The 19,720-nt window shown below is 48.4% G+C and overlaps 2 pseudogenes; both read left to right on the top strand.

Moving 5' to 3' along the window:
• Positions 1 to 14,641, top strand: part of LOC147013416 (uncharacterized) — a 24,048-nt pseudogene extending 9,407 nt beyond the window's left edge.
• Positions 14,639 to 19,720, top strand: LOC147013415 (uncharacterized; annotated as a pseudogene).

Below are 19,720 nucleotides of genomic sequence, written 5' to 3'. Positions count from 1 at the left end.
CCCTCTCTCCCGCCTCGCTCTTTCTTCTCTTTCCCTCTCGGTCTTTCTTCTCTTCCGCTCTTTCTTCTCTTTCCTCTCTCTCTCCCTCTATCTCTCTATCTCTCTCTCTCTTTTTCTCTTTCTCTCGCTCTTTCTTCTCTTTTCCCTCTATCCCCTCTCTCGCTCTTTCTTCTCTTCTCCCTTCTCTCTCCTCTCTCTCTCTCTTCCCCTCTTCTTCTCGCTCTCGCTTCTCTTTCCCTCTTGCTCTTTCTTCTCTTTCCCCTCTTTCACCCTCTTCTCTTTCCTCTCTCCCCTCTCTCTCTCTCCTTTCTTCTCTTTCCCCTCTCTATCTCGCTCTTTATTCTCTTTCCTCTCTCTCTATTTCCCCTCTCTCGCTCTTTCTTCTCTTTCCCATCTCTCTTCTCTTTCCCCTCTTCCCCCCTCTCGCTCACTCATTCTTCTCTTTCCTCTCTCTCTCTCTCTCTCCTCTCTTATTTCTCCTCTTCCCCCCTCTCTCTCTCACTCTTTCTTCTTTCCCCTCTCTCTCGCTCTTTTTTCTCTTCTCTTTCCTCTCTCTCACTCTTTCTTCTCTTCCCCCCCTCTTGCTCTTTCTTCTCTTTTCCCTCTCTCCCCTCTCTCTCTTTCTTATCTTCACCTCTTCCCCCCTCTCTCAATCTTCCCCTCTTCCCCCCTCTCGCTCTTGCTTCTCTTTCCCCTCTTCCCCCCTCTCTCTCTCTCTCTCGCTCTTTCTTCTCTCCCCTCTTTCCCACCTCTCTCTCTCTCGCTCTTTCTTCTCTTTCCCCTCTCTCTTCTCTTTCCCCCTCTCTCTCACACTTTCTTCTCTTTCCCTCTCGCTCTTTCTTCTCTTTCCCTCTCTCTCCAATCTTCCCCTCTTCCTCTCTCTCTCGCTCTTTCTTCTCTTCTCCGCTCTCTCACTCTTTCTTCTCTTTTCCCCCCTCTCTCAATCTTCCACTCTTCCTCTCTCTCTCTCGCTCTTTCTTCTCTTTCTCCTCTTCCCCCCTCTCCCACTCTTTCTTCTCTCCCCTCTTCCCCCCTCTTGCTCTCGCTTCTTTCCCCTCTTTCGCCCCTCTCTCTCAATCTTCCCCTCTTCCTCTCTCCCGCTCTTTCTTCTCTTTCCTCTCTCTCTCATTCTCTCTCTATCGTTCGATCCTCCCTCGATCTTTCCTCCCACTCTCTCTCTCTCTCTTTCTTCTCTTTCCTCTCTCTCTCACTCTTTCTTCTCCCCCCCGTCTTGCTCTTTCTTCTCTTCACCCCGCCCCTCTCAATCTTCCCCACTTCCTCTCTCTCGCTCTTTCTTCTTTTTTCCATCTCTCCCCCCTCTATCTTGCTCTTTCTTCTCTTTTTTTTCCCTTTCTCGCTCTTTCCCCTCTCTCCTTTCTCTTGCTCTTTCTTCCCTTTTCCCTCTTTCTTCTCTCCCCCCCCTCTCTTGCTCTTTTCCCTCTCTCTCCCCTCTCTCTCTCTTTCTTCTCTTCCCCCCTCAATCTTCCTTCTCTTCCCCCCTCTCTCAATCTTCCTCTCTTTCCCCCCTCTCTCTCAATCTTCCCCTCTTCCTCTCTCATTCTTTCCTCTCTTTCCCCCCTCTCTCTCAATCTTCCCCTCTTCCTCTCTCATTCTTTCTTCTCTTTCCCCCTCTCTCTCAATCTTCCCCTCTTCCTCTCTCATTCTTTCTTCTCTTTCTCTCTCTCTCTCTCTCTCTCTCTCTCTCTCTCTCTCTCTCTCTCTCTCTCTCTCTCTCTCTCTCTCTCTCTCTCTCTCTCTCTCTCTCTCTCTCTCTCTCGCTCTTTCTTCTTTTTCCCTCTCTCCCCTCTCTCTCTTTCTTCTCTTCACCCCCCCTCTCAATCTTCCACTCTTCCTCTCTCTCTCGCTCTTTCTTCTCTTTTCCGTCTTTGCCCCCTCTATCTTGCTCTTTCTTCTCTTTTTCCCTCTCTTGCTCTTTCTTCTCTTTCCCCTCTCTCTCGCTCTCTCCCCTCTCCCCCTTTCTTCTCTCTCCCCTCTCCCCCCCTTTCTCCTCTCTGTCGCTCTTTCTTATCTTCCCCCCCTCTCAATCTTCCCCTCTTTCTCTCTCTCTCTCTCTCGCTCTCGCTCTCGCTCTTTCTTCTTTTTCCCTCTCTCCCCTCTCTCTCTTTCTTCTCTTCACCCCCCCCTCTCAATCTTCACCTCTTCCCCCTCTCTCAATCTTCCCCTCTTCCTCTCTCTCTCGCTCTTTCTTCTCTTTTCCGTCTTTCCCCCCTCTATCTTGCTCTTTCTTCTCTTTTTCCCTCTCTTGCTCTTTCTTCTCTTTCCCCTCTCTCTCGCTCTTTCCCCTCTCACCCTTTCTTCTCTCTCCCCTCTCCCCCCTTTCTCCTCTCTCTCGCTCTTTCTTCTCTTCACCCCCCTCTCAATCTTCACCTCTTCCCCCCTCTCTCAATCTTCCCCTCTTCCTCTCTCTCTCGCTCTTTCTTCTCTTTTCCGTCTTTCCCCCTCTATCTTGCTCTTTCTTCTCTTTTTCCCTCTCTTGCTCTTTCTTCTCTTTCCCCTCTCCCCCCCTCTCCCACTCTTTCTTCTCTCCCCTCTTCCCCCTCTTGCTCTCGCTTCTTTCCCCTCTTTCGCCCCTCTCTCTCAATCTTCCCCTCTTCCTCTCTCCCGCTCTTTCTTCTCTTTCCTCTCTCTCTCTCCTCTCTCTCTCTCTCTCATTCTCTCTCTATCTATCGATCCTCCCTCGCTCTTTCCCCCCATTCTCTCTCTCTCTCTTTCTTCTCTTTCCTCGCTCTCTGGTTCTCCTCTTTCCTCTCTCTCGCTCTTTCTTCTCTTTCCCCTCTCACTCTTTCTTCTCTTCCCCCCTCTTGCTCTTTCTTCTCTTCCCCCCCTCTTGCTCTTTCTTCTCTTTTCCCTCTCTCCCGCCTCGCTCTTTCTTCTCTTTTCCCTCTCTCCCGCCTCGCTCTTTCTTCTCTTTCCCTCTCGGTCTTTCTTCTCTTCCGCTCTTTCTTCTCTTTCCTCTCTCTCTCCCTCTATCTCTCTATCTCTCTCTCTCTTTTTCTCTTTCTCTCGCTCTTTCTTCTCTTTTCCCTCTATCCCCTCTCTCGCTCTTTCTTCTCTTCTCCCTTCTCTCTCCTCTCTCTCTCTCTTCCCCTCTTCTTCTCGCTCTCGCTTCTCTTTCCCTCTTGCTCTTTCTTCTCTTTCCCCTCTTTCACCCTCTTCTCTTTCCTCTCTCCCCTCTCTCTCTCTCCTTTCTTCTCTTTCCCCTCTCTATCTCGCTCTTTATTCTCTTTCCTCTCTCTCTATTTCCCCTCTCTCGCTCTTTCTTCTCTTTCCCATCTCTCTTCTCTTTCCCCTCTTCCCCCCTCTCGCTCACTCATTCTTCTCTTTCCTCTCTCTCTCTCTCCTCTCTTATTTCTCCTCTTCCCCCCTCTCTCTTTCACTCTTTCTTCTTTCGCCTCTCTCTCGCTCTTTTTTCTCTTCTCTTTCCTCTCTCTCGCTCTTTCTTCTCTTCCCCCCCACTTGCTCTTTCTACTCTTTTCGCTCGCTCCCCTCTCTCTCTTTCATATCTTCACCTCTTCCCCCCTCTCTCAATCTTCCCCTCTTCCCCCCTCTCGCTCTTGCTTCTCTTTCCCCTCTTCCCCCCCTCTCTCTCTCTCTCTCGCTCTTTCTTCTCTCCCCTCTTTCCCACCTCTCTTTCTTCTCTTTCCCCTCTCTCTTCTCTTTCCCCCCTCTCTCTCACACTTTCTTCTCTTTCCCTCTCGCTCTTTCTTCTCTTTCCCTCTCTCTCAATCTTCCCCTCTTCCTCTCTCTCTCGCTCTTTCTTCTCTTCTCCGCTCTCTCACTCTTTCTTCTCTTTTCCCCCCTCTTTCAATCTTCCACTCTTCCTCTCTCTCTCTCTCTCTCGCTCTTTCTTCTCTTTCTCCTCTTCCCCCCCCCTCTCCCACTCTTTCTTCTCTCCCCTCTTCCCCCCTCTTGCTCTCGCTTCTTTCCCCTCTTTCGCCCCTCTCTCTCAATCTTCCCCTCTTCCTCTCTCCCGCTCTTTCTTCTCTTTCCTCTCTCTCTCACTCTTTCTTCTCCCCCCCGTCTTGCTCTTTCTTCTCTTCACCCCGCCCCTCTCTATCTTCCCCACTTCCTCTCTCTCGCTCTTTCTTCTTTTTCCATCTCTCCCCCTCTATCTTGCTCTTTCTTCTCTTTTTTTCCCTTTCTCGCTCTTTCCCCTCTCTCCTTTCTCTTGCTCTTTCTTCCCTTTTCCCTCTTTCTTCTCTCCCCCCCTCTTGCTCTTTTCCCTCTCTCTCCCCTCTCTCTCTCTTTCTTCTCTTCCCCCCCTCAATCTTCCTTCTCTTCCCCCCCCTCTCCAATCTTCCTCTCTTTCCCCCTCTCTCTCTCAATCTTCCCCTCTTCCTCTCTCATTCTTTCCTCTCTTTCCCCCCTCTCTCTCAATCTTCCCCTCTTCCTCTCTCATTCTTTCTTCTCTTTCCCCCTCTCTCTCAATCTTCCCCTCTTCCTCTCTCATTCTTTCTTCTCTTTCTCTCTCTCTCTCTCTCTCTCTCTCTCTCTCTCTCTCTCTCTCTCTCTCTCTCTCTCTCTCTCGCTCTTTCTTCTTTTTCCCTCTCTCCCCTCTCTCTCTTTCTTCTCTTCACCCCCCTCTCAATCTTCCACTCTTCCTCTCTCTCTCGCTCTTTCTTCTCTTTTCCGTCTTTCCCCCCTCTATCTTGCTCTTTCTTCTCTTTTTCCCTCTCTTGCTCTTTCTTCTCTTTCCCCTCTCTCTCGCTCTCTCCCCTCTCACCCTTTCTTCTCTCTCCCCTCTCCCCCTTTCTCCTCTCTGTCGCTCTTTCTTATCTTCCCCCCTCTCAATCTTCCCCTCTCTCTCTCTCTCTCGCTCTCGCTCTCGCTCTCGCTCTCGCTCTTTCTTCTTTTTCCCTCTCTCCCCTCTCTCTCTTTCTTCTCTTCACCCCCCTCTCAATCTTCACCTCTTCCCCCCTCTCTCAATCTTCCCCTCTTCCTCTCTCTCTCGCTCTTTCTTCTCTTTTCCGTCTTTCCCCCCTCTATCTTGCTCTTTCTTCTCTTTTTCCCTCTCTTGCTCTTTCTTCTCTTTCCCCTCTCTCTCGCTCTTTCTTTTCTTTCCCCTCTCGCTTGTTCCTCCCGATCTCTATCTCCTCTCTTCTCTTTCCCCCCTCTCTCTCAATCTTCCCCTCTTCCTCTCTCTCGCTCTTTCCTCTCTCTCGCTCTTTCCTCTCTCTCTCGCTCTCTCTCTCTCTCTCTCTCTCTCTCTCTCTCTCTCTCTCTCTCTCTCTCTCTCTCTCTCTCTCTCTCTCTCTCTCTCTCTCTCTCTCTCTCTCTCTCTCTCTCTCTCTCTCTCTCTCTCTCTCTCTCTCTCTCTCTCTCTCTCTCTCTCTCTCTCTCTCTCTCCTCTTTCCCTTCTTCCCCCTATCTCTCAATCTTCCCCTCTTTCCTCTCTCTCGCTCTTTCTTCTCTTTCCCCTCTTCCCCCTCTCTCTCTGTCTTCCCCTCTTCTTTTCTCGCTCTCGCTCTCTCTCTCTCGCTCTTTTTTCTCTTCTCTCCCCCCTCTCGCTCTTTCTTCTCTCCCCCCCCCCTCTTGCTCTTTCTTCTCTTCCCCCCCCCCTCTTGCTCTTTCTTCTCTCTTCCCTCTCTCCCATCTCGCTCTTTCTTCTCTTCTCTCTCTCTCTCTCTCTCTCTCTCTCTCTCTCTCTCTCTCTGTCTCTCTCTCTCTGTCTCTCTGTCTCTCTGTCTCTCTCGCTCTTTCTTCCATTTTTCCCTCTCTCTCACTCTTTCTTCTTTGTCCCTCTCTCCCCTCTCTCTCGCTCTTTCTTTTCTTTCCCCTCTCGCTTGTTCCTCCTGATCTCTCTCTACTTTCTTCTCTTTCCCCTCTCCCCCCCCCTCTATCTCGCTCTTTCTTCTCTTTCCTCTCTCTCTATTTCCCCTCTCTCGCTCTTTCTTCTCTTTCCCATCTCTCTTCTCTTTCCCCTCTTCCCCCCCCCTCGCTCACTCATTCTTCTCTTTCCTCTCTCCCTCTCCTCTCTCATTTCTCCTCTTCCCCCCTCTCTCTCTCACGCTTTCTTGTTTCCCCTCTCTCTCGCTCTTTTTTCTCTTCTCGTCCCTCACTGCCGCTCTCTCTTCTCTCCCGCTCCCCTATCTCTCTCTCTCCCGCTCTTTCTTCTCTTTTTCCCGCTCTCTCGCTCTTTCTTTTCTTTCCCCTCTCGCTTGTTCCTCCCGATCTCTATCTCCTCTCTTCTCTTTCCCCCTCTCTCTCTCGCTCTTTCTTCTTTTTTCCCCTCTCTCACTCTTTTCTCTTTACCCTCTCGCTCTTTCTTCTCTTTCCCTTCTCGCTCGTTCTTTTCTAACTCTCTCTTTCTCTCTCTCGCTCTTTCTTCTCTTCCCCCCCCCCCTCTTGCTCTTTCTTCTCTTTTCCCTCTCTCCCCTCTCTCTCTTTCTTATCTTCACCTCTTCCCGCCTCTCTCAATCTTCCCCTCTTCCCCCCTCTCGCTCTTGCTTCTCTTTCCCCTCTTCACCCCTCTCTCTCTCTCGCTCTTTCTTCTCTCCCCTCTTTCCCACCTCTCTCTCTTGCTCTTTCTTCTCTTTCCCCTCTCTCTTCTCTTTCCTCTCTCTTTCCCCTCTCTCTTCTCTTTCTCTTCTTTCCCCTCTCTCTCTCTCGCTCTTTCTTCTCTTCCCCCTCTCTCTCACACTTTCTTCTCTTTCCCTCTCGCTCTTTCTTCTCTTTCCCTCTCTCTCAATCTTCCCCTCTTCCTCTCTCTCTCGCTCTTTCTTCTCTTCTCCGCTCTCTCACTCTTTCTTCTCTTTCCCCCCTCTCTCAATCTTCCTCTCTCTCTTGCTCTTTCTTCTCTTTCCCCTCTTCCCCCCTCTTCCTCTCGCTTCTTTCCCCTCTTTCGCCCCTCTCTCTCAATCTTCCCCTCTTCCTCTCTCCCGCTCTTTCTTCTCTTTCCTCTCTCTCTCATTCTCTCTCTATCTATCGATCCTCCCTCGATCTTTCCTCCCACTCTCTCTCTCTTTCTTCTCTTTCCTCGCTCTCTGTTTCTCCTCTTTCCTCTCTCTCGCTCTTTCTTCTCTTTCCCCTCTCACTCTTTCTTCTCTTCCCCCCTCTTGCTCTTTCTTCTCTTCCCCCCTCTTGCTCTTTCTTCTCTTCCCCCCCCCTCTTGCTCTTTCTTCTCTTACCCCCCCTCTTGCTCTTTCTTCTCTTTTCCCTCTCTCCCCCCTCGCTCTTTCTTCTCTTTCCCTCTCGGTCTTTCTTCTCTTTTCTCTCTCTCTCTCTCTCTCTCTCTCTCTCTCTCTCTCTCTCTCTCTCTCTCTCTCTCTCTCTCTCTCTCTCTCTCTCTCTCTCTCTCTCTCTCTCTCTCTCTCTCTCTCTCTCTCTCTCTCTCTCTCTCTCTCCCCCCCCCCCCGTCTTGCTCTTTCTTCTCTTCACCCCGCCCTCTCAATCTTCCCCACTTCCTCTCTCTTGCTCTTTCTTCTTCTTTCCATCTCTCCCCCCTCTATCTTGCTCTTTCTTCTCTTTTTTTCCCTTTCTCGCTCTTTCCCCTCTCTCCTTTCTCTTGCTCTTTCTTCCCTTTTCCCTCTCTCGCTCTTTCTTCTCTCCCCCCCCCCCTCTTGCTCTTTTCCCTCTCTCTCCCCTCTCTCTCTTTCTTCTCTTCCCCCCTCCTCTTGCTCTTTTCCCTCTCTCTCTTTCTTCTCTTCCCCCCTCCATCTTCCTTCTCTTCCCCCCTCTCAATCTTCCCCTCTTTCCCCCTCTCTCTCAATCTTCCCCTCTTCCTCTCTCATTCTTTCTTCTCTTTCCCCCTCTCTCTCAATCTTCCCCTCTTCCTCTCTCTCTCGCTCTTTCTTCTCTTTTCCGTCTTTCCCCCCTCTATCTTGCTCTTTCTTCTCTTTTTCCCTCTCTTGCTCTTTCTTCTCTTTCCCCTCTCTCTCGCTCTTTCCCCTCTCACCCTTTCTTCTCTCTCCCCTCTCCCCCCTTTCTCCTCTCTCTCGCTCTTTCTTCTCTTCACCCCCCTCTCAATCTTCACCTCTTCCCCCTCTCTCCAATCTTCCCCTCTTCCTCTCTCTCTCGCTCTTTCTTCTCTTTTCCGTCTTTCCCCCCTCTATCTTGCTCTTTCTTCTCTTTTTCCCTCTCTTGCTCTTTCTTCTCTTTCCCCTCTCCCCCCCCCCTCTCCCACTCTTTCTTCTCTCCCCTCTTCCCCCCTCTTGCTCTCGCTTCTTACCCCTCTTTCGCCCCTCTCTCACAATCTTCGCCTCTTCCACTCTCCCGCTGTTTCTTCTCTTTCCTCTCTCTCTCCTCTCTCTCTCTCTCTCATTCTCTCTCTATCTATCGATCCTCCCTCGATCTTTCCTCCCATTCTCTCTCTCTCTCTTTCTTCTCTTTCCTCGCTCTCTGTTTCTCCTCTTTCCTCTCTCTCGCTCTTTCTTCTCTTTCCCCTCTCACTCTTTCTTCTCTTCCCCCCCCTCTTGCTCTTTCTTCTCTTCCCCCCCTCTTGCTCTTTCTTCAGTTTTCCCGCTCGCCCGCCACCCTCTTTCTTCTCTTTTCCCTCTCTCCCGCCTCGCTCTTTCTTCTCTTTCCCTCTCGGTCTTTCTTCTCTTCCGCTCTTTCTTCTCTTTCCTCTCTCTCTCCCTCTATCTCTCTATCTCTCTCTCTCTTTTTCTCTTGCTCTCGCTCTTTCTTCTCTTTTCCCTCTATCCCCTCTCTCGCTCTTTCTTCTCTTCTCCCTTCTCTCTCCTCTCTCTCTCTCTTCCCCTCTTCTTCTCGCTCTCGCTTCTCTTTCCCTCTTGCTCTTTCTTCTCTTTCCCCTCTTTCACCCTCTTCTCTTTCCTCTCTCCCCTCTCTCTCTCTCCTTTCTTCTCTTTCCCCTCTCTATCTCGCTCTTTATTCTCTTTCCTCTCTCTCTATTTCCCCTCTCTCGCTCTTTCTTCTCTTTCCCATCTCTCTTCTCTTTCCCCTCTTCCCCCTCTCGCTCACTCATTCTTCTCTTTCCTCTCTCTCTCTCTCCTCTCTTATTTCTCCTCTTCCCCCTCTCTCTCTCACTCTTTCTTCTTTCCCCTCTCTCTCGCTCTTTTTTCTCTTCTCTTTCCTCTCTCTCGCTCTTTCTTCTCTTCCCCCCCTCTTGCTCTTTCTTCTCTTTTCCCTCTCTCCCCTCTCTCTCTTTCTTATCTTCACCTCTTCCCCCTCTCTCTCAATCTTCCCCTCTTCCCCCCTCTCGCTCTTGCTTCTCTTTCCCCTCTTCCCCCCCTCTCTCTCTCTCTCTCTTTCTTCTCTCCCCTCTTTCCCACCTCTCTCTCTCTCGCTCTTTCTTCTCTTTCCCCTCTCTCTTCTCTTTCCCCCCTCTCTCTCACACTTTCTTCTCTTTCCCTCTCGCTCTTTCTCCTCTTTCCCTCTCTCTCAATCTTCCCCTCTTCCTCTCTCTCTCGCTCTTTCTTCTCTTCTCCGCTCTCTCACTCTTTCTTCTCTTTTCCCCCCTCTCTCAATCTTCCACTCTTCCTCTCTCTCTCTCGCTCTTTCTTCTCTTTCTCCTCTTCCCCCCCCCTCTCCCACTCTTTCTTCTCTCCCCTCTTCCCCCCTCTTGCTCTCGCTTCTTTCCCCTCTTTCGCCCCTCTCTCTCAATCTTCCCCTCTTCCTCTCTCCCGCTCTTTCTTCTCTTTCCTCTCTCTCTCATTCTCTCTCTATCGTTCGATCCTCCCTCGATCTTTCCTCCCACTCTCTCTCTCTCTCTCTTTCTTCTCTTTCCTCTCTCTCTCTCACTCTTTCTTCTCCCCCCCGTCTTGCTCTTTCTTCTCTTCACCCGCCCCTCTCAATCTTCCCCACTTCCTCTCTCTCGCTCTTTCTTCTTTTTCCATCTCTCCCCCTCTATCTTGCTCTTTCTTCTCTTTTTTTCCCTTTCTCGCTCTTTCCCCTCTCTCCTTTCTCTTGCTCTTTCTTCCCTTTTCCCTCTTTCTTCTCTCCCCCCCTCTTGCTCTTTTCCCTCTCTCTCCCCTCTCTCTCTCTTTCTTCTCTTCCCCCCTCAATCTTCCTTCTCTTCCCCCCCTCTCAATCTTCCTCTCTTTCCCCCTCTCTCTCAATCTTCCCCTCTTCCTCTCTCATTCTTTCCTCTCTTTCCCCCCTCTCTCTCAATCTTCCCCTCTTCCTCTCTCATTCTTTCTTCTCTTTCCCCCTCTCTCTCAATCTTCCCCTCTTCCTCTCTCATTCTTTCTTCTCTTTCTCTCTCTCTCTCTCTCTCTCTCTCTCTCTCTCTCTCTCTCTCTCTCTCTCTCTCTCTCTCTCTCTCTCTCTCTCTCTCTCTCTCTCTCTCTCGCTCTTTCTTCTTTTTCCCTCTCTCCCCTCTCTCTCTTTCTTCTCTTCACCCCCCCTCTCAATCTTCCACTCTTCCTCTCTCTCTCGCTCTTTCTTCTCTTTTCCGTCTTTCCCCCCTCTATCTTGCTCTTTCTTCTCTTTTTCCCTCTCTTGCTCTTTCTTCTCTTTCCCCTCTCTCTCGCTCTCTCCCCTCTCACCCTTTCTTCTCTCTCCCCTCTCCCCCCCTTTCTCCTCTCTGTCGCTCTTTCTTATCTTCCCCCCCTCTCAATCTTCCCCTCTCTCTCTCTGTCGCTCTCGCTCTCGCTCTTTCTTCTTTTTCCCTCTCTCCCCTCTCTCTCTTTCTTCTCTTCACCCCCCTCTCAATCTTCACCTCTTCCCCCTCTCTCAATCTTCCCCTCTTCCTCTCTCTCTCGCTCTTTCTTCTCTTTTCTCTCTTTGCCCCCTCTATCTTGCTCTTTCTTCTCTTTTTCCCTCTCTTGCTCTTTTTTCTCTTTCCCCTCTCTCTCGCTCTGTCTTTTCTTTCCCCTCTCGCTTGTGCCTCCCGGTCTCTATCTCCTCTCTTCTCTTTCCCACCTCTCTCTCTCGCTCTTTCTTCTCTTTTCCCTCTCGCTCTTTCTTCTCTTTCCCTTCTCGCTCGTTCTTTTATAACTCTCTCTTTCTCTCTCTCGCTCTTTCTTCTCTTCCCCCCCCCTCTTGCTCTTTCTTCTCTTTTCCCTCTCTCCCCTCCTCTCTTTCTTATCTTCACCTCTTCCCCCCTCTCTCAATCTTCCCCTCTTCCCCCCTCTCGCTCTTGCTTCTCTTTCCCCTCTTCACCCCTCTCTCTCTCGCTCTTTCTTCTCTCCCCTCTTTCCCACCTCTCTCTCTCGCTCTTTCTTCTCTTTCCCCTCTCTCTTCTCTTTCCCCTCTTTCTTCTCTTTCTCTTCTCTTTCCCCTCTCTCTCTCTCGCTCTTTCTTCTCTTCCCCCCTCTCTCTCACACTTTCTTCTCTTTCCCTCTCGCTCTTTCTTCTCTTTCCCTCTCTCTCAATCTTCCCCTCTTCCTCTCTCTCTCGCTCTTTCTTCTCTTCTCCGCTCTCTCACTCTTTCTTCTCTTTCCCCCCCTCTCTCAATCTTCCTCTCTCTCTTGCTCTTTCTTCTCTTTCCCCTCTTCCCCCCTCTCCCACTCTTTCTTCTCTCCCCTCTTCCCCCCTCTTGCTCTCGCTTCTTTCCCCTCTTTCGCCCCTCTCTCTCAATCTTCCGCTCTTCCTCTCTCCCGCTCTTTCTTCTCTTTCCTCTCTCTCTCTCATTCTCTCTCTATCTATCGATCCTCCCTCGATCTTTCCTCCCACTCTCTCTCTCTTTCTTCTCTTCCCCCCCTCTTGCTCTTTCTTCTCTTCCCCCCCTCTTGCTCTTTCTTCTCTTCCCCCCCTCTTGCTCTTTCTTCTCTTACCCCCCCCTCTTGCTCTTTCTTCTCTTTTGCCTCTCTCCCCCCTCGCTCTTTCTTCTCTTTCCCTCTCGGTCTTTCTTCTCTTCCGCCCTCTCTCGGTCTTTCTTCTCTTCCGCCCTCTCTCGCTCTTTCTTCTCTTCCGCCCTCTCTCGCTCTTTCTTCTCTTTTCTCTCTCTCTCTCTCTCTCTCTTTCCCCTCTTTCCCCTCTTTCCCCTCTTTCCCCTCTTTCCCCTCTTTCCCCTCTTTCCCCTCTTTCCCCTCTTTCCCCTCTTTCCCCTCTTTCCCCTCTTTTTTTCTCTCTCTCTCTCTCTCTCTTTCTCTTTCTCTTTCTCTCGTTCTTTCTTCTCTTTTCCCTCTATCCCCTCTCTCGCTCTTTCTTCTCTTCTCCCTCCTCTCTCTCTCTTCCCCTCTTCTTCTCGCTCTCGCCTCTCCCCTCTCTCTCGCTCTTTCTTCTCTTTTCCCCCTCTCCCCTCTCTCTCGCTCTTTCTTCTTTTCCGCCTCTCCCCTCTCTCTTGCCCTTTCTTCTCTTTTTTTCGCCTCTCTCGCTCTTTCTTCTCTTTCCCCTCTCACCCTTTCTTCTCTCTCCCTCTCCCCCCCCCCTTTTCTTCTCTCTCTCCCCCTTTCCCCCCTCTCTCTCAATCTTCCCCTCTTCCTCTCTCTTGCTCTTTCTTCTCTTTCCCCTCTCTCTCTCTTTCTTCTCTTTCCCTTCTTCCCCCTCTCTCTCAATCTTCCCCTCTTCCTCTCTCTCTCGCTCTTTCCCCTCTCACCCTTTCTTATCTTTCCCTCTCGCTCTTTCTTCTCTTCCCCCCTCTCTCTCTCACTCATTCTGCTCTTTCTTCTTTCCCCCCCCCCCCTCTCTCTCTCAATCTTCCCCTCTCCCGTTCTTTTCTCTCTCTCTCTCTCTCTCTCTCTCTCTCTCTCTCTCTCTCTCTCTCTTCCCCCCCTCTTGCTCTTTCTTCTCTTCCCCCCCCTCTCTCTCTCTCTTGCTCTTTCTTCTTCTCTTTTTTTTTTTCTCTAAAGTCCGGTGGCTTCACGCCAATTTTGGGCAAGATCATGACACGCTGGATTAAAGCACCACATTTTGCACACTTACTATACAGGTCCCATAGAAACATTCTAGAGGGGGGTGCCTAGGTCAAGGTCAAAGGTCACATGGTGTAATACTGTATAAATACCACATATAACATAGGTTTTTGTTAATCTGGAAGGTTTTCACCTTGCCACAGTCGTGCAGCAGTTGTTAAATGTGGGATTGGAATCAGTCAAGCATAGCTTCACATGATGATTTCCTGCAGAATGTGGAGGGATTTCGTGAACTATAAGCACTTCCAGTTGAGTTAGCCTACAGCGGATGTGACACTGCTGCTGAACTTATTGAAAATTGTGCAAAATGGCATAAAGCATGTAAACTGAAGTTTGCAAGCTCTAAGCTTGAAAGAGCAAGAAATAGACATAAGCGAAAAAGTACTGAACAGGATGAAAGAAAGTCTAAACGCCAAACACATGAGTCATCTTCAACTATGAAAGACTGCATCTTCTGTAGAAAAAACTTAAGGCAAGCTGCATACAGTAACTGTTCTACTTTAGGACTAGATATGACACTCAGAGATATGGCTACAGCATTGAAAGACAAAGACTTGCTAGCAAGAATTGCAGGAGGTGATTTAGTAGCTATTGAAGCTAAGTATCACAATAAATGTCGAACAGCCTTCAAGAATCGCTATAGAAATATGGAAAGAGAAAAGCAGGAAGACAATACCACATCCACTATTGATCAGAAAATGATGCAGGCTCGAGTGTTTGCAGAGCTGGTTTCTTGTATAGAAAGCAGAATTGAAGACGGAACTCACATATTCAAACTTTCCGAGATCCATACATTGTTTAAACAGCGACTTGACATTCTAGGTGTCAGAAAAACAATCAATAGGTCAAGGCTCAAGAATCAGCTTCTTGCACACTTTGCAGCTGACTGCCTCGAACAGTCAGACGGGCAGAACACTCTCCTTGTATTTAATGAGGGGCTTCAGCAAATTTTGAAGGCAGCAATGGCATCACGTGACTGATGAAGAAGCTCTCTCCATGGCCAGTGTAGTGAAAACAGTACGGAAAGAGATATCTAATGGTGAATTCTTTAAATTCTCTGGCACATTTCCCACTGACTGCCAAGAAAGTTCAGTTCCCACTTCTCTCAAAACACTGGTATCTATGCTTCTGTGTGGTAGCAACATCAATGACCAAAGCATTGCACATTCCCAGGCCTGTCTCTCAATCTGCTAAAATATACCCTTAAACTTCAAAGGAAAGGCTTCAAGTGTGTCCAAGTCATGCCATACAAAGGACCGTGAGCCTCCCCTTCCTCTATATATTGGTTTGAATGTACACACACTTACACGAAGTAAGAAAATGTTGACACAGCTGTATGAAATGGGCATGAGTGTCAGTTATGAACGTACCTTAGAGGAAGAAGACTGGCTTACCACAGCTGTGTGCCAACGCTTTGAAGATGATGATTCAGTGCCCTCCACAGATTCCTGATGGTATTTTCACAGTCGGGGCTCTCGACAACATCGACCACAACTTGTCTTCCACAACAGCCCAAGGATCTTTCCATGAGACAAGTATTAGCCTCTTTCAGTTCCCAACTGTCACCAACCCTGGTAGCAGCAGACCGGCTATCACTGTTCCCCCTCCTGAACATACCGGAACACCTTCTCGACCAGACAACCAGTGGCAAATCCACAGGGCTTTCCTGGTTACCCAGAACCCCCCCCCCTTCCCAACAAAAAAATATTTACCATTACAGTGGCAAACCCAGGGGTTCCCTGGTCACCCAGAACTCCTTCTCCCATGAAAGTGTGCCACAAAAAAGGCCAGAAGCCTCAGAAAAACTGTATCAATACAGTACCAAATAAACCACTAACAGCTCACAGTAATTTATAATTTTCTGTTATTTGGAACCCCCCCCCTACCCAATTCCTGGATTTGCCCCTGACAACTACTGCATTGTACCAGACGTGGCTTGCAATATTGATGGTGTAGTTGTCTCGGAGGTTGGTATTTCTGACATTGATACCCCTGACATAGAAAGCCATCTTGAAGAGGCCAAGAATGAAGAAGTGCAATGGGTCCAGGAGAGTATTCAGATCCTCTCCAAAGATACAATATGTACAGACGAATACATCTCATGGGCTGCATACCATGCATCGCATCAACCAGAGCCTACAGACCCGATAGGCATTAGTGCCCTCTTACCACTCTTTCTGGAGAAAGCTGCAACCATTTCAATGGTTAGACATGGAATGACCATTATACAGCATGAAACAGAAAAATGCAATCCAGGACAGATACTCATCATTGCACTCGATCAACCACTCTACGCCCTGGCTAAGTATGTGCAATGGACGTGGGCCACAGACATTTGGTGAAGCGTCTTTTGTTGTCATGTTTGGAGGCCTCCACATATAAATGGGTTTGTGGATGATGGTTGGAGACCTGCTAGAAGGAAGTGGTTGGACTACAGCTCTGAGTGATGCAGGTGTTGCTTCTGCAGGAACTGCAGACTCCTTCCTTCATGTAACTCACTTGACAAGGACGAGGCATGCCCATCAGATCAGCACACTTTTCCTTGCCAAACTACAGCAAGATGCATGCTGAGAGAAGGTAGGCCCTCATGATGAAGCAGCCTTCAATGACTGGAAGAAAGAAATGTGTGCAAAGAATCCCACCTTTGAGTACTGGGACATAATTCTGCAATTAGAAGTCCTGGTCCTCATCTTTGTTCATTCTCATCGTGAGAGAAACTTCTCACTCTTCATTGCTGTACTTGAGACATTGACCCCCTGGTTCTTTGCCTTGGACCACCCAAATTACACTCGCTGGATTCCTGTGCATATCAGGGACATGAAATCCCTACCCGACAGTATCAGAGATGACCTACAGAAGTTCTGGGTCTTTCCCAAGACACAAAGAAAATTTTCTACCATGCCGCTGGATCAAGCACATGAGCAAAACAATGAAAGAGTGAAGGACACTGGTGGAGAAATTGGATTGACAGAGAACCCTGCAGCATTCAAGAGATGGATGGTGTCAGGTCCAGAACAGGCCAGACTACTCTCAGCGTTTGAAGACCAGTACACCACTCATGAGACTACTGACACCCAAAACCATGAACAGGGGGCTTCAACTCAAGAATTGGTCAAGACGAAAGTCAATAAGCTCTGTGCAACAATTACATCGATGGGTAACCATTTTCTGGGAGATTCACAAGAACTCATGACAATCAACAGTCACAAGTGTCTTGATGAAGCTGCGGCCAATACCCTGCATACAATGGAAGCCCGAGGGAAGGAACAGTACAAAGCCTATGTTAAGGACGTCCTTGTGGAGAGGACTGTGTCAATCCATAAGCCAATCAAACGGAATCGACTGCTTCTTTTCAAACAACTTCATGCTAAATCTAAATCAAAGATGAAACAGCAAATGGAGGACATCAAGAGCGACTACAGTCTCTTCAGCAAGCCGTTAATCTCTAGCCAGGTTTGTGATGCCAATATGGATGAGTTCTTCTCTCATGAGAATCATCCCTGGCCCCCATCCTTGAGTCAGCATGGTAAACTCCGACTGCCAAGCTCTAAATCGCAGTTACTGGATCTCCTGAAGCCCAGCAAGCAGCCAGAAGCTCCTACACAGTTTGATGTTAAAGTGTTTGATGGCCCAGCGGTAGTGCACGCTCTTCTTAGAGGTGATGCTACAACATTTGGTGACTACAGTGCTGGAAACTTCGTACGCTGGACCAATCACCAGCTTCGAAGCTGCAAGCAGATGGACATTGTATGGGACACCTACAGGGAGGGCAGCCTGAAGGATACTACTCGAGGGAAGGGCGTGAGAAAGAAAGTCGCCCCACAGACAAAGCTGCCTAGAAACTTTGCTACATTCCTACAGGAGTCTAAGAACAAGGAAGAGCTGTTTGCTTTGCTGACAGAGGAAGTTACCGTCTATGAGTATCCAGTTGACAAGGAAGTGTACATCACCTCTGGACAATCAGTTGTGTCCAAAGGCAGCAGTGAACCTATGCCAGCAACCGATCATGAAGAGGCCGACTCCAGAATGTGCCTTCATATCGCAGATGCTTTACAAAAGGGTGCAAAGACTGTTATGGTTAGCACAGTGATACAGATGTTGTGGTCTTTCTGGCTGGCTTATTCTTTGACCTTCGAGAAACATCCTGATGTTCAGCTGTGGGTAGCATTTGGAAAAGGAAAACACTTCAGGTTTTACCACATCAACTCCCTCTGTGGTGAACTCTGTGAAGGGAAATCCAGAGCACTTCGATTCTTCCATGCCTTCACTGGGCCAGATACTACATCACAGTTCAATGGAAGGGCAAAAAGTCATCTTGGGAGGCCTAGAGGGCATTTCCTACAGCTACTGAAGCCTTCCACTTCCCTATGCAGTATCCTTTCACGCCAATGTCGGTTGAATCACCTCTCTTCAAAGTCATAGAACAATAAACCTGCATTTTGTATGACAGCACAACCTCGTCTGAAAGCGTCAATGACCTTAGGAAGAAACTCTTCCCCCACAAAGTACAAATGATGCAGAATCTCCCACCATCTCAGGCTGCTCTGATCCAGCACACAAACCAGAGTATATACCAAGCCAGCATCTGGTTGATGAACCTGAAAACTGAACAGAATGTCCCTTGTCCTGATGCTTTCAGTTGGACTAATAATGACAACACATGGAAATCACTGTGGACAACAATACCAGAGGCCACAAAATGCTGCAGACAGCTCATCAAGTGTGGCAGTGAGACTGAACCACTATGCTCAAGGAGATGCACATGCAGTAGTACAGGCTTGGAGTGCACAGCACTCCGAGTGCAGGGGAAGTTGCACTCGCTGAGTATGGAATGTAACTGATATCCTGAGCAGAACTCAATTGGTCAGTTTTATGCAAATTGTAACTAATAAGGGTTGGTGCATGAGTACAAAAGGTACTTTTGAAGCACGACTTACATTTTAACCTTGATCATCTACATTATGACGTCATTTGGATTTTTCTCACAGGTGGTGGTATTTTTCCCCAAAAGATAGTAATCACGTAAACCACATAATTATGAGTTTTTATGTAGTAAGATGTTGTAAACCTAGCTCAGACATTCTTTTTTATCATTACATGCATGAATTCAGATAGTTGTAGAGGTACACTTGCGTAAATTACGTCAATGCTGACAACTATAGGTGACAGTAAGCCTTTTGCCAGTGTTCCCATGATGCACTATACCCTTAGAATAGTGTGATGGCAAGACTTGCGAAAGGTCTAGTGTGGGATGGCATTTTATTAACTATGACATCAGAAACAGTAACTGTAGTTAACAGTTTAGATAGTGCCTAATATTTATCTGATGAAAAATCTCTTGCAGCAGTATCCTCATAAGAAACATTGAAAAAAGGTCTAATTGTAAAATTAGGTCAGCCTGGGATACAATGTGGCAGCCATTTTGAATTTGAACATTTTGAATTTTGAATGGCAGCCAAATAAGTTGTCCAAATATTTTTCCAAGTTATTTTGTGTGGTTCTTTGTATTTAAACCTCCTAAATCACCCTTACATGCAATTTAGTAGTATTTATGTGGTCAGAAATGCTATTCAGGTGGCCATTTTGGAAATTGGTGGCCATTTTGACCTGGACACCACCCTCTAATATACTTCCATGGGACCCAAACAACCAGTGTGCAAAGTTTGTTGCTTTAATCCAGCGTGTCATGATTTTTTCGCTAAGCCACCGGACTACCAACACCCTTCACCCTCTCAAAAGCTGGACTCCCACGGGAACCCACCCTCTCCTTATTCAACATCAATTCATTCATCCTCAATCCCTCATCCCTTCATTTCGAAACCGATATCTCCCGAGCCGTACCTCCCCTCCCCTCGACAATCTTCACCCCTCGAGCCTCATACTGACGAAATAAATAATTATTCATCACTCAACACAAATTCCGTCCGTGAGTTTAAATAAATCCCCTTCCTTTCTTCCCTGCAGTTCTTTCTTTTAAAACATCACGGAGACATTTATTGTAGTAAAAAGACACGGAATCACACTGAAATGGAGAGTACCACCGCCAAAGATTCTTCGAGAAAGATGTGCCACTCAGTCCCCCCAGACTTTTCTGGAAGTCGCACGGTGTCGGCGAATCAGGAGTCAATGGAAACGCGGCATGAATGGGCAAGGGGATGCCCACAGCATCATGAGCAACTTCATCCCTCCCTCCATAAAAGCCAGAACGGAACAACGGCCACGCACTCTCTTTGCCACAAGCTCTTTTTAATCGACCAAGCTCTCACCTGTCAAGCTTATCCTGTCATCTACTTACCAGAATCGCAAGAGCCGCCAGGAGGGAGCTGGCCTATTACGAGCCTGTAGATATCTGCACGTGTCTCTTACGAGCCTCTTCTGTTTACTGGTTTGTACCATGAGGGCCGCGGTCGTTCCTGCCTGCCGAAACACAAGATATCCGACCCTGCACTCACACTCCCTATATCCCCAGTTCCTTCACCCATCCTGTCCCTCACTTTGTAATGACACAGGCTCACTCGTCTGTGCATGGTGAGTCAGGGGCCGTAACCACACTCCGCTCTTCTTCCTGTCTACTCTTCCCGGTCTGATTGTGTGGCATGCCTGTCTTTTGTCATAGGTAATTTAGGTACTAGGGGTAATTGCATTTTCTCTGTGCCTTTTGATCTGTGTATGTGCTTGAATGCCCCTGTAAATATGTGCCCTATCGATTGTGATCCTTATATGTTCTGTAAATAACTGATTGTCAATACGTGCTTCAGTCTTTGGGCAACTGTGCTTTCAGACCTGCCCAACTGTCCTATTCCTTCATCGGTCTGACATAAGCATAAAAAATAAAAAAAATGACCGTTTTTACAGCCATTTTTCCCTGCTGTGCAGGGGTTTGGCTTTTTGTGAGGCAATGTTTTATGGCCGGATGCCCTTCCTGACGCCAACCCTGGTCGCCT

This window comes from Eptatretus burgeri, chromosome 14 (assembly GCF_056783735.1).
Source record: "Eptatretus burgeri isolate ZD-2024b chromosome 14, Ebu_testis_v1, whole genome shotgun sequence".
Classification (NCBI taxonomy): Eukaryota; Metazoa; Chordata; class Myxini; order Myxiniformes; family Myxinidae; genus Eptatretus; species Eptatretus burgeri.
This window is presented reverse-complemented; position numbering and strand designations above follow the sequence as displayed.